The 12,150-nt window shown below is 38.3% G+C and overlaps 1 protein-coding gene across 2 annotated transcripts in view; it reads left to right on the top strand.

Annotated features, from left to right (window-relative positions):
- The window catches only part of MESR3 (misexpression suppressor of ras 3), a 174,028-nt gene that overhangs the window by 111,739 nt on the left and 50,139 nt on the right, over positions 1-12,150 (top strand). Inside the window, exon 1 of one of the 2 annotated variants that reach the window (XM_068346479.1) lies at positions 6,258-6,308. The exons of the other annotated variant lie outside the window; for it this stretch is intronic. The gene's annotated coding sequence lies outside the window, so the exon portion shown is untranslated. Of the gene's footprint in view, positions 1-6,257; positions 6,309-12,150 lie in introns of those variants that run through there. 2 annotated transcript variants of the gene reach the window in all.

Genomic DNA, 12,150 nt, shown 5'->3' with positions numbered 1-12,150 from the left:
TTGCATTTGCTAAACTTGCCATAAGTTCTGTGCTACAGCAAAATCTACAAGCATAGAGTATCTAGGCCACCTAGGAAAAACTGCACTTTTGTTCACACTGTCCCTATTTCATAACAAAATTAATCTTACAGTCCTTACTATAAGTCTTGAAAAGAAAATTGTATACAAAATTAATGACTTTAAAAGGAAAGTTGTTTGTCAAAATAAGACTTTTTAAGAAATTCTTGTTCAAAAGTAAAACTTCGAATTGGAAATTGGGTAGAAAATTAAGACTTGTAATGGAAATTGGGTTCAATGGTGAGACTTTGAAAGGGAAATTGGCTTCAAAAGTAAGACGGAATGAAAAAAAAAATAAAGTGAAATTGATTTGAAAAGTAGGCTACTATGGGAAAAAAATAAGGGAACATTGCAAGAGACATTATCAGCACGTTAAAAGTAAACTTTACTGTAAAGCAGGCTACTATGAAAAGAAATAAAGGAAAATAACAAGAGCTCTTACTCGGGAAACTGAGCAGAAAGGAAAACTTCAAGCCATTAAAGAGCAGAAATGATCTTAAGTAAGATTCTGTAAATGGTTCTATCAAAGGCAGGAAGACTGCTATTAACTAAACTGATGGTATCTCCCTCCCCTTATTATCTCTACTATCGCTTCCTGCCTTATACCTAATCTTTGAAGCTTGGTCACTCAAGGACGAGGGTCTCTCCTTGAAGTGCGTCGCAGGACCGGGCCAAACAAACTTGGTGATTTCCTTCTCGTTTCCTGAAGCTTATTTCACCCTGAATCCCTAATTTCATAGTCGTACTTGGAATCAGTTTCAGAATGCGAATTCTGGAATGATTAGGTTATCATATTTCTTGCATTATACAAATCCCTAATTGTTTAGACTAAAGTTTTTCATGGATTTTTCATTACATGCAAAGCTTCTATAAAGAAATATATACTTTGTCATTGGCTCATGGATCGTTGTTGTTTTGAAAATGAAAGAAAATTTACAGAAATGTTCTTCTGAATGGTTTGTAATTTAAAAATGTCTGAAATAAATAAATTCAACAACAATAAAGAATGGAGTGATTAAGGATGTATCTATTTGAAAGGCATGTGGCGGCGCCATCATGAGTTAGATGCAGATTCTCCCTCTCTCTCTCTCTCTCTCTCTCTCTCTCTCTCTCTCTCTCTAGATGAAGACCATGTGAATGTAAAAATATCGTCCGCATAAGTGGAGAAGCTTGATATGTTCCAGATGCGTGTCTCGGTTACAGTAAAAGGCTTTAAATGTATTTGCAGATAGGACCTCACCGTAGTAGGAAGAGTCCGTCCCCTCTGCCTGTTATCTCAGAATGATTAGTCTCCCTCCTTCATTTGAACATTATTTTCACAAGAACTAAGTTTAGTATGTAGTATGTTCAGTACTTTTTGAACTAGTTGTGTAGTTGTTAGTATTGTTATTATTGTAGCTAGCCGATCTGCAACCGTGGCTGGGAAAGTAAAATGCTACAAATCTAAGGGCCCAAGTGAAGAAACAGTGGAAAAGAAATGGCGAAGGATCAAATAGATTATGTGAGAGACAATTGGAAAAATGGAATATATCAGGATAAAATAAGTGTTAAATACATACTTTTGAGACTATCACAACCTTTGTATTATGATAAAAATCATCAGCAATAGCTGTAAAGTAGTATAATTATTGTTATCATCATTTCTTTTCTTTTCGAATGCATTAGCAGACTCCTTGCTTCAACTCTCTCTCTCTCTCTCGTGGCGCTTTTAGTAGCGCGCCTAGATGGTAATTCTGAGACACCGCGTTCGAGTCTCGGACCAGACGAGGGGGCCAGATAGGAGCGTTCCTAAATAATGAGACAGGACGACCAATCTGGAAAAGTCTCTTGAGTCTTCTCCAGGTTCTTCTGCACGTTTCCTTAGGAGGAGTAACGTGGTACCAAATCCTTCCCCCTAGGGAAGCGCCATAGTAAAAGTACAAAGTAGCCCTTGATAAAGACTGTGAACTAAACTCTAGTCACACTCCACTATGCACAATAACATCCCATTGAATGACGTCCCAAAAACTGCTGATTCTGATCTGGCCCAAGACAAACAATGAAAACCTTCCACATGCATATGCACGAAGAAGGCCAGGTGTCTTACACTTTCCTCAACTCCAGAAGGAAAGGCTCCCCCCCCCCATGAGGTGAGGTGTGCAAGGGATATCGTAAGGATGATGAACCATGAGCACAATCACCAAAGCATCAGAGGTTACCATAGAAGTGACAATTCTAGACGCTCACGAGCATCTCCACGGTCACCTAAGGCTAGACTTGAAAAGGATCAGACTGTGATTCCCCACGAGCATGAACACCATGTTCATTGCAAGGGATATGCGCTCATGAGGTCGATGCTGAGCACACCCTTTCAGTACTGAGAGCACGAGAGAGAAGGCAATGCACTAACGATCTCTGGCACATACATAATCACCAGCATACACATAATCACAACAAGCCAGATATCCATGTGAGCAATCCCCACACTAAGACAATAGCATGATCACCGGCACATACGAGTGAATACATTTTGTCTTACTGTCTGTCCAAGGAATGTTCAAGGTCTCTGGTATGGACATGATTGACATCCCGATCACTTTTTTTTACATGTGCATGAGCATCGGCTCGGGTGTGTTTGCCTCCTAATGCAAAAATTGATAAATACTCTAAACATTCACACTCTTCATCTTACAAGCAAAAGAGGCACAAAATTGACTGAATCAAGATCCCCAAGGATGAAGACCGTTTGCTTTTGGGCTTCACACTCGTAATTCTTGAGCGACACCTCAGGGAAGTTTCTCCCTCGGAAGAAGAGCAAGTTCGATTGGAAGACCCAACATAGCGAGAGGATACCAAATCTTTCATCCTTTGGGAATCTGGATTCAAATGCATCTACATTGCCTGTCTCCTCGAATCACCTAAAGTTCAAGCCTAATCCTGGCAATAAGGTTCACTCTTCAGTTCAAGAACAATCTCAGTTACAAGATACATCTTCGTATCAATATTTTTCAGTCTCTTGTGGCACCTCCAGGCACGAAGGAGATGATAGGTATGAGGAGAAGAGACAGGCGATATCAAGGGTGAACTCATGTTTTATGGTGTTTTTTTCTGTTTTTCCAAAATACTGTAATATTCCATCATTCAAGAGAAGAGACTATTGCTAGCTTTGGGCCTAGACCCTAAATTTATTTTTAGATACTTTACCTTGTTTTATATAGACAGGACAAGATATGCTTTGCAGAACGAAGGGATTCTTCTTCTCACAAGTCAAGTTCACATCGGAGCCCTTCCTCTAAAAGTTGATGTTCATTGTCTTGCTCTCCCTCTCGTCCTTCCGAGATCACACTTGATATAACTCTTTGGCATCAGAGGGCAAGAGAGAGAAGGGCAGCAAGGCTCCTAAGACTTATCGAAAGTCTGTGATCCTTCCCTCCCCTTTGGAGTACAGGCTAGGCTTGGTCCAACGCCAATTGGAAAGAGGAATTGTCATGCGCTTCTGTCAAAACCTCCCCTCGAGGGAGAGGGGAGGATTCTTGGGATATGGAAGATTCCCTTCCTTCTGACACAACCCCCTCCAAACGTAGAAGGAGAATCCGGAGTCGGAATCAACTTTCCTCAAAGTTGTACTGTTATCTCTTAATTAGACAAAGCATTCACAAGACCCATCAAGCTTCCAGACCCACCCTTGATCTTCCGTGGTCGGTGCTTGCCTGGGGTGCACTCATTATAGTGAATTTACTGGTCACCGAACCTAAGAATTCTCTCTAACTGAGGTTGTCCACCAAGGCACTTTCCATGCAAGATGCATATCCTAGCAGAATCTTTTAGCTGTCAGCTGCAGGTTAAAGGAACAGAATGGTCCCTGCTTCCCTGTATGCTGAAAAGGCTTCTTACCCATTTGGCTTCCCCAGTGATAGACTTGTTCATGACTTACCTGTAAAAGGATCTGTCAGTGTTTTATTCACCAGTTCCAGACCTGTTTACCCCGTTGGAAGACGCATTCCAAGAAATATGAATAGAAAAGAGAAATCCCTGAAATGAATGAATCAGGCCCATCAGTATGTGTCTCCTCAACACCATTCATGAAGTCCCGTACATGTCCACTGGATAAGGAATATTTCTTTCTTCTATCTGAAAAAGGATGAGGAGCGGCTCTATCTGATAAAGACAGGCAACACTTGAGATATTTCTCAAAGAAGCCCATTAAATTATCCAATGAAACACTGAAAGCAACACTGAATATATGTATTACATCTGGGGATGCATATTCAATTTATGTTTGGTAACCATAAAACCTGGTGGACAAAGCATTTATTCCATGGACAGTGATAAGCCAGCACCAGTGGAAGCAGGATAGGCCACAAAAAACCTTGCTACCGCATGCAAATCAGCTTGAGCTAATTAACTTAATTGATGTTCGTTCACACATAGAACCAAGTATACATACCTATGGAAGATATGAAAACCACATTTGTTCATATGCTTGGAACAGTAGGCTTTGAAAATTATGTACTTACATTCAATAGAAAGGGGCTGAATGAAAATAGCCTCAGTGATTTGCCACACCTCAAGCCCTGTCTTCAAAAAAAAAAAAAAAAGAAGAATGGAAATCATCTGTTCTCATTTCACCAGAGGTATGCAAGGAAATCATAGTTTATTCTGCAACGGAGAGTCGTCGTAATAAAGGGAACCACATACAGGCAATCAATAGAGCGCATAGGTGATAAGGAAAAGCCTCGCAAACTTTACCAAGACAGCTAAGGATACGAACATTATAAAGATCACCAGGGACATCCATGACGTTCCAGCTGAACTGTATACCACAATTCTCTGGATCATGATAGGACCTGCTGAATGCATGGAAACTCAAAGGAGGAACAAAGTTGTTGACAGAGCAGCACTCACAGTAAGCCAAAACTTCATGTATGTATTCAGATCCCACCGTGAGGTTAACTACAATCCAAGACAAAAATCAACTGAATTCAGGCCTTCCCATGCATGAGAAAACCCACAGTCTGGAGACTGGCTATGACTTTTCATTACAACACCCGCTACAAGACGTTGATGGATTTTCTCAGTGCACTCCTGATTACTGTGCTCCGTATGGCTGTACCCTACTAATTGAAACCGTTCCAAGGTCTGTATCCACCACCATTCTTGAAGAAAGGTATCTTTGTGTTCTTTACAATAGATAACGCAGAATTTTCAGAGAACACTGTTGATGGGAATGGAACCACTCGCGAAAGGACTACTGTTGGATACCAGAATACAGAGGTACTTGGGAACCAAGTTGCACCACCCTTGAAGATATGTAATGCCCAGAGTCTATCACTCCATACCATATAGATATAGTGCACTTTGACCAGCCAAAACAACAGTTTTCCAAGATAGTGAACTACTTTGTCACCAATAATGGAATCTCAGGATCCTACCAGATGTCCCAACTAGGATGAGTTGTTGCTACTTCTTTATCCAGAATGGAAGCAGGTGAAGCATTGAGCAATATTCTAGGGTCGGCAGAATATAACTCACTGTTATCTAAAAGCAAGCCACTGACCTATGTTGAATTCCTACCACTACTCCTAGAGGTGGCACACAAGTGGTCAACCCTGCTGACTGTGATCATTCAAGTTAATTAACCGAGAAACAACCTGGCTAAAAGTCTACATGAAGGCAGATAGGGATGTAATCAGTTCTCTGCAGATATAAGTATCTGGGTAACTGGAAACATTGTTTTTCTTATTATTTTTATAATAATTTCCAAAATTGTATAGTTTTGAATTTGGATAAGTTAAGGGTGAACCTGACTGTACGTTGAGTGGTGAACTGTAGGCCCATGAAGACACATATTCAATCAAATTTTGACATTGGTTTTGATGCAGATATCTATCTCTCTCTTTTTATCAATATATTTATCTATCGTCCTACCTTTACATCTATCTGTATTTTGTTCTTATTTAAGTTTGCAGATTTAAGTTTGCAGAAGTATATATTCTGTGAGTTCTCCTAATTAAATTATTTATTAATTATTTTGTAGCTGCAGACCATCAGAATTATTTTGACGCATCCACAAGAATATTTTAATGGTAGATAGAGATACAGAATATAAATACAACTTGGTATAGTATCGTAATGAAAGTAAAAAACTGACTAACTCTTCCAATGCTATGCAACTCGAAAGGATTCCATCAAATTCATATTACCATCCCTATTTTTTGCTCTTTCAGGCAGATGATCACAGCCGACTTCGGCACCTTATAGCTTTTATCCAGGTAAGTCAGTTCACCTCGTGCAATGCACTATAGGCCTATAACTAAAATGTCTTTAAAGAGGCAGGACACACTTCTTTACCTTCGTCATTCTTCCTTTTTTCCATGTTGTTCCCCAACCTCTTAAAGGTTAAAGGTGACTGGTTTCAGTTCTGGTTCCATCAGAATAGATGCTCACCAGAACGTCAGCCGGGCAAGCCCAACCCCCCACTGTGGTGCCCTACCACAGCAGTAGCCTCCCCAGTAAACAGCTTAAACTCACGGTCCTGGGCGGGGATCGATCTCTTGCCATGCGAAATGCTAGGTAAACACGGTACCACTGTACTAGCCAGGAGGCTTTATTTCGCAGTGTAGTTTTAGCACCCCCCCCCCCCCCCAGTTGCACCTCGGCATTGAATAACCTCCCCGGTGCAGGGCCCTTATTCCATACTTTATCCAATCTTATCTGGATAGGGCTTGGCCCTCCCACTCCTTTAGAATCTCAAAGTATTTATCAAACGTTTGTTTGAGTTTTAAACAAACAAGGCACTAGAGGAGTTGGAATACCCAGGAATACATGGCTAAGGACTATGAAGAGCGAAGTAGGAGATGATGAATGGAGAAGCATTAAATTAAAAGCTCAAGATAGAGATTACTGACGAAATCTAACCAAGGCCCTTTGCGTCAATAGGCGTAGGAGATGAAGATGAATATATAAATGAATATAAGCAGGAAGATGGTTTGATTATACATTAAGTACTTAAAGCTTATAATGAAAAATAGGTCTTAATGCCAAGCATTCGTGACTGAAGTTAGGTAACTCAAAATAAAAATGTAAATTTTTTTTTTGCAGCAATTTTGAGGAATGGGAAAGAAATTCGAATATTTTAGGTCTTTCAACTTTCTCGCCAGGCAATGTTAATGGGCGAACATTGATTGCTGAAAGATGGATTGTAGTTAAATCAGTGTAGTGAAAGCAGTTTGAAGATGAAGCAATAGTATTATGATCTGGAGTTGGCAGTATTTGGAGGTCATTAAAAGGTATTGATTACCATGGCGTTAAAGGTGATGGGTATTGTAGGGTAAAAGCAGTGCAGTAGAATAAGGAAGAAAGAGGTTTCAACATCCATTATTTGTTTTGACAGAATTTGAATATCTTTGTCGTGTAAAGTGGTGCTTTAGAAGTGTTCTTGAAATGGTATGGAAAGATATGATGGAACACTTTGTACTGATGGCCTCAAACAAACAATTCAAATTTCTTTTTGATAAGAGTTAAACTTTTTTTTTAAAGATTTTATAGTCTGGGAACTGATTTAGAGTCAAAATAGTTCCGGGGCCTAGGTTTTTTTTTTCTTTTTCCTTTTTTTTACCCATCGAGTTGCTGGATCTGTGATATTTCAGCTTATTAGATATTCCTAATAATTCTTCTCTGTTATTTCTTCTCTTCGTTTCCGTTTCAGTACTTGGCTGCTTTCCTTGTTGGGAGCATTTTGCTTGTAGCTTCTGCATTTCCATGTAGCGCCATAACTTATCTCATAATGATAACGATAATCATAATGATGAAAGAAGTCTTGAAAATTATGTAAGTCTTTTGATGATGCTGGTCTTTCATAATGGCTGTACAATGGTTAAGTTGGATGATAAGCAGGACGGGGGAGAAGAATGGGAACGTTGGAACAAAGAAAGAAGGAAAGTGACGGATGTAAATTGCATTCTTAGATAATGAATGTTACTAAGGAAGGAGAATGAGCCCTCCTTCCCCCCCCCCCCCATCTCCCACCGAAAATAAATACAACGCAGATTTGAAAGACGTTCGGCATAAATCGAGATGTAATAGAAGGATGCTGAATGTTTATGAAAAAGGTAATACTGACTTGAACAAATCTATTCTCTTGCTTAAGGGTACACTCGGGTACACTATTATATCTTATTTATCTTCCTCTTGTTTTGTTAAATTTTTTTTTATAGTTTATATTAGAAATATTTATTTAAACGTTGTTACTGTTCTTTAAATATTCTATTTTTCCTTGTTTCCTCTCCTCACTGGGCTACTTTTCCCTGTTAGAGCCCCTGGGCGTATAGCATCCTGCTTTTCCAACTAGGGTTGTAGCTCAGCAAGTAATAATGATAATAATAATAATAATAATAATAATAATAATAATAATACCCAAAGGTTAGTGTGGGGGGGAAAGATCGAACATTCTGTAGTTGAATTCGACATATCAGGTTGGAGAAGATTATGCGAAACTTGTGGATTGAAAGAAAGAGTAAATTTAAAATTCCATATGACATAAAAATATGCCCAACCTTTTTATCCCAATTTTAACCATTTGTTGTTAGAATAATAATGGGGCAAACATTTAAGATGGAATATTTTGATGCCTCTCATATTCCTATATTGTGCAAATCTATTTTTATTTATATCCGGTGAAATGGATATATAAGAATAATAACTCAAGTAAAATGTCTGTCTATTTATCTATCTATCTTGTTTATCTAAATGGAGAGGTAAATATGAATGGATAAGAAATGGAACTATGGATGATTCAACTTCATTTAGTTTGGAGAGAGAGAGAGAGAGAGAGAGAGAGAGAGAGAGAGAGAGAGAGAGAGAGAGAGAGAGAGAGAGAGAGATTAGATTCCACAAACTGCTTTGACAACATCTACAGTCACTAATATTATCTACAGCATACTCGAGAATTTCCTTTTAAATAATTTGAATAGGCGGAACATAAGTTCTACGCCTTACCGTCATGAAATTGTATGTAGAAAAAGTGGCATGAAATAAGCGAGAGAGAGAGAGAGAGAGAGAGAGAGAGAGAGAGAGAGAGAGAGAGAGAGAGAGAGATTAGATTCCACAAACTGGCGTGACAACATCTACAGTCACTGATATTATCTACAGTATACTCGAGAATTTCCTTCTAAATTTAAGTCAAATCGACGGAACATAAATTCCACGTGTTACAGTCATAAAATTGTATGTAGAAAAAGTGGCATGAAATAACAGGGATAGAGAGAGAGAGAGAGGAGAGAGAGAGAGAGAGAGAGAGAGAGAGAGAGAGAGAATTAGATTCCACAAACTGGCGTGACAACATCTACAGTCACTGATATTATCTACAGTATACTCGAGAATTTCCTTCTAAATTTAAGTCAAATCGACGGAACATAAATTCCACGTGTTACCGTCATAAAATTGTATATAGAAAACGTGGCATGAAATAACAGAGAGAGAGAGAGAGAGAGAGAGAGAGAGAGAGAGAGAGAGAGATTAGATTCCACAAACTGGCGTGATAACATCTACAGTCACAGATATTATCTACAGCATACTCGAGTATTTCCTTCTAAATAAGTTAAATCGACGGAACATAAGTTCCACGTCTTACCGTCATAAAATTGCATGTAAGAAAATGGCAAGTAATAACAGAGAGAGAGAGAGAGAGAGAGAGAGAGAGAGAGAGAGAGAGAGAGATTAGATTCCAGAAACTGCCGTGACAACATCTACAGTCACTAATATGATCTACATTATACTCGAGTATTATTATCTAAAGTATACTCAATTATTTCCTTTTAAATAAGTCAAATCAACGGAACATAAGTTCCACGTCTTACCATCATAAAATTGTATGTAGGAAAATGGGAAGAAATAACAGAGCGAGAGAGACAAACAGACAGACTAAGATCTGGAGGCTTGTTACCTGCCTGCGGGTATGATGCAAGTTGGGGAAAGTGGAGAAGGGAGGTACCGCCGAGGACAAAGAGGTCACCTCGGCCAACACGAGGGCTTGGTTTAGGTCCCAGGAGACTCTAGGACCTGGTGTAGGAGCTAAGGAGCGTCTGGGTCTGGTGGAAGGAGCCTTGGAAGGAGTGTAGTGTACCCGGGAGTCTCTCGCGAGAGGGAGAAGAATGAATGTTAGCATCAGTAGGTGGGATCATACAAGGGTTTCTCGGTTGTTTGGTTGGTCTGGAAGAAAGAGTCTGGAAAAGGCTTCTTTCAGGTTGTTTTAAGGGTGATTTGGTAGATAATGAAATCACTTCAGTCTTATTTGATCACCGAGTGTTTTTGTTTCTGGACCTGATGAAGTGTGACGCCAATCCAGCGATAAGGAACTGGGAAAAAAATAGTAAGCAAAAGATTATTTAAATTTTTTTGTATTTAGAATTAATATCCGTAGGTAAATGATTAGTTTAATGTTTCACTTGATCTTCCTATATATTGTTCTTTTCGACTGGAAATTTCGTACTGAGATAGCCTACCAGGAATGCATGCCTTCGCTGGTTGGATGCATGTTTATTTTCCTCAATTATAGCAGAAGAATTCTATCCACATTATTTTAACGTGAATGCATTTACAATCATCCCCAGTGGTATATGTTTGCAAAGTTATTGCTTTAGGTCCTCAGTAATACCCTGATGGGTCCCTTGTAAGTTCCTATGACTGTTACAAAAGGACGGAGGGGCCCCGAGGGGGGTGGGGTTCATAGAGAAGAACCAGCGGGGGAGGAGATATTGGGATGCTTTCGTCTGGCTGATAAAAATCTGTTGCTGCATCGCGTCTTTCGTTCCAGCATAGTAGCATTTGATTTTATTGGGATTGTATCTCTTCAGTGTTCCCTACCCCATCACATTTGCCAGCTATTTTGAGGAAATCTCTTGAAAAGTTGAAAGACACTCTTGCCTTTGTCAAATATTTTAAAGTTTAATCTCGAATAAGAATAGTAGGCAATTACTAATAGAAGAGCTGAAACTCTATGGATCGTAGAAAAACTTAAATTCTCGAATACAACTCTGAAATTGAAAAAGCTGTATAAAACTAATCTAATTAGCTTGTATTCGGAATAATACAGCTCTAGCAGTTATAACCCTTGACCAGATAAAATCAAGTTTGTAATAATTTGGAGTGGATTTATTGAGGAAATTTAAGTTTTGAATCTTTAGGAAGGTTGACGTTGATTGGGGAAACTCATTTTAGCAGTAGCTGGAAGAGTTAACTTTAAATTAACAGTAACTTTAGGTAATGTTTCCAGTGGTCATATCTGTCAACGTGGACATTTTAAAAGTTTTACGCCAGACATAGTATGCAGGCACTGCAAAAAATAACAATTATCAAACAAGTGAATGAAAATATTGTCATTTTAAACAAGTCAACTCGAAATCCAGTATTCGATATTTACGACACATTCGATATTTACGACACATTACTTTACCTCACGTGTTCCATTTGATATCCAGAAACTTGCAGCTTTTGAAAGCATTCAGATCAAGGAGTCGTGTGTCAAGGCCTTCTTCATGCGTCATGCATCAGCAGTTCTGATGGGATGTGATGCGATTATGGAACAACACTTTGGAGAAACGAGAAAAAAAGTATCGTGTCTTGGTGTAATGAAATTGATGTATTCTTTTATTTTATTAAGTTGAGGCCTTCCTTTCACTAGACACACAGATTATGAGGTCGAAATATATTTTGGTTTGAACACGATATTGTGTCGATTTTCATCCATATATATATACATACATACATGCATACATATATATATATATATATATATATATATATATATGTATATGTATATATATATATATATATATATATATGTGTGTATATACAGTATATATATGTATATATATATATATATATATATATATATATATATATGTATACTGTATATATATACACACATATATATATACTGTATACACACACACACACACACACACATATATATATATATATATATATATATATATATATATATTGTGTGTGAGTGTTTGTGTGTAGAAATCACAAAAGTTGACACATGATGAGCATAAATTATGTATTGTAGCCCCGAAAGGAAAAAGAAAAGACTTGATTGCTGTTTCCTAAAAT

This window comes from Palaemon carinicauda, chromosome 22 (genome assembly GCF_036898095.1).
Source record: "Palaemon carinicauda isolate YSFRI2023 chromosome 22, ASM3689809v2, whole genome shotgun sequence".
Taxonomy (NCBI): Eukaryota; Metazoa; Arthropoda; class Malacostraca; order Decapoda; family Palaemonidae; genus Palaemon; species Palaemon carinicauda.
This window is presented reverse-complemented; position numbering and strand designations above follow the sequence as displayed.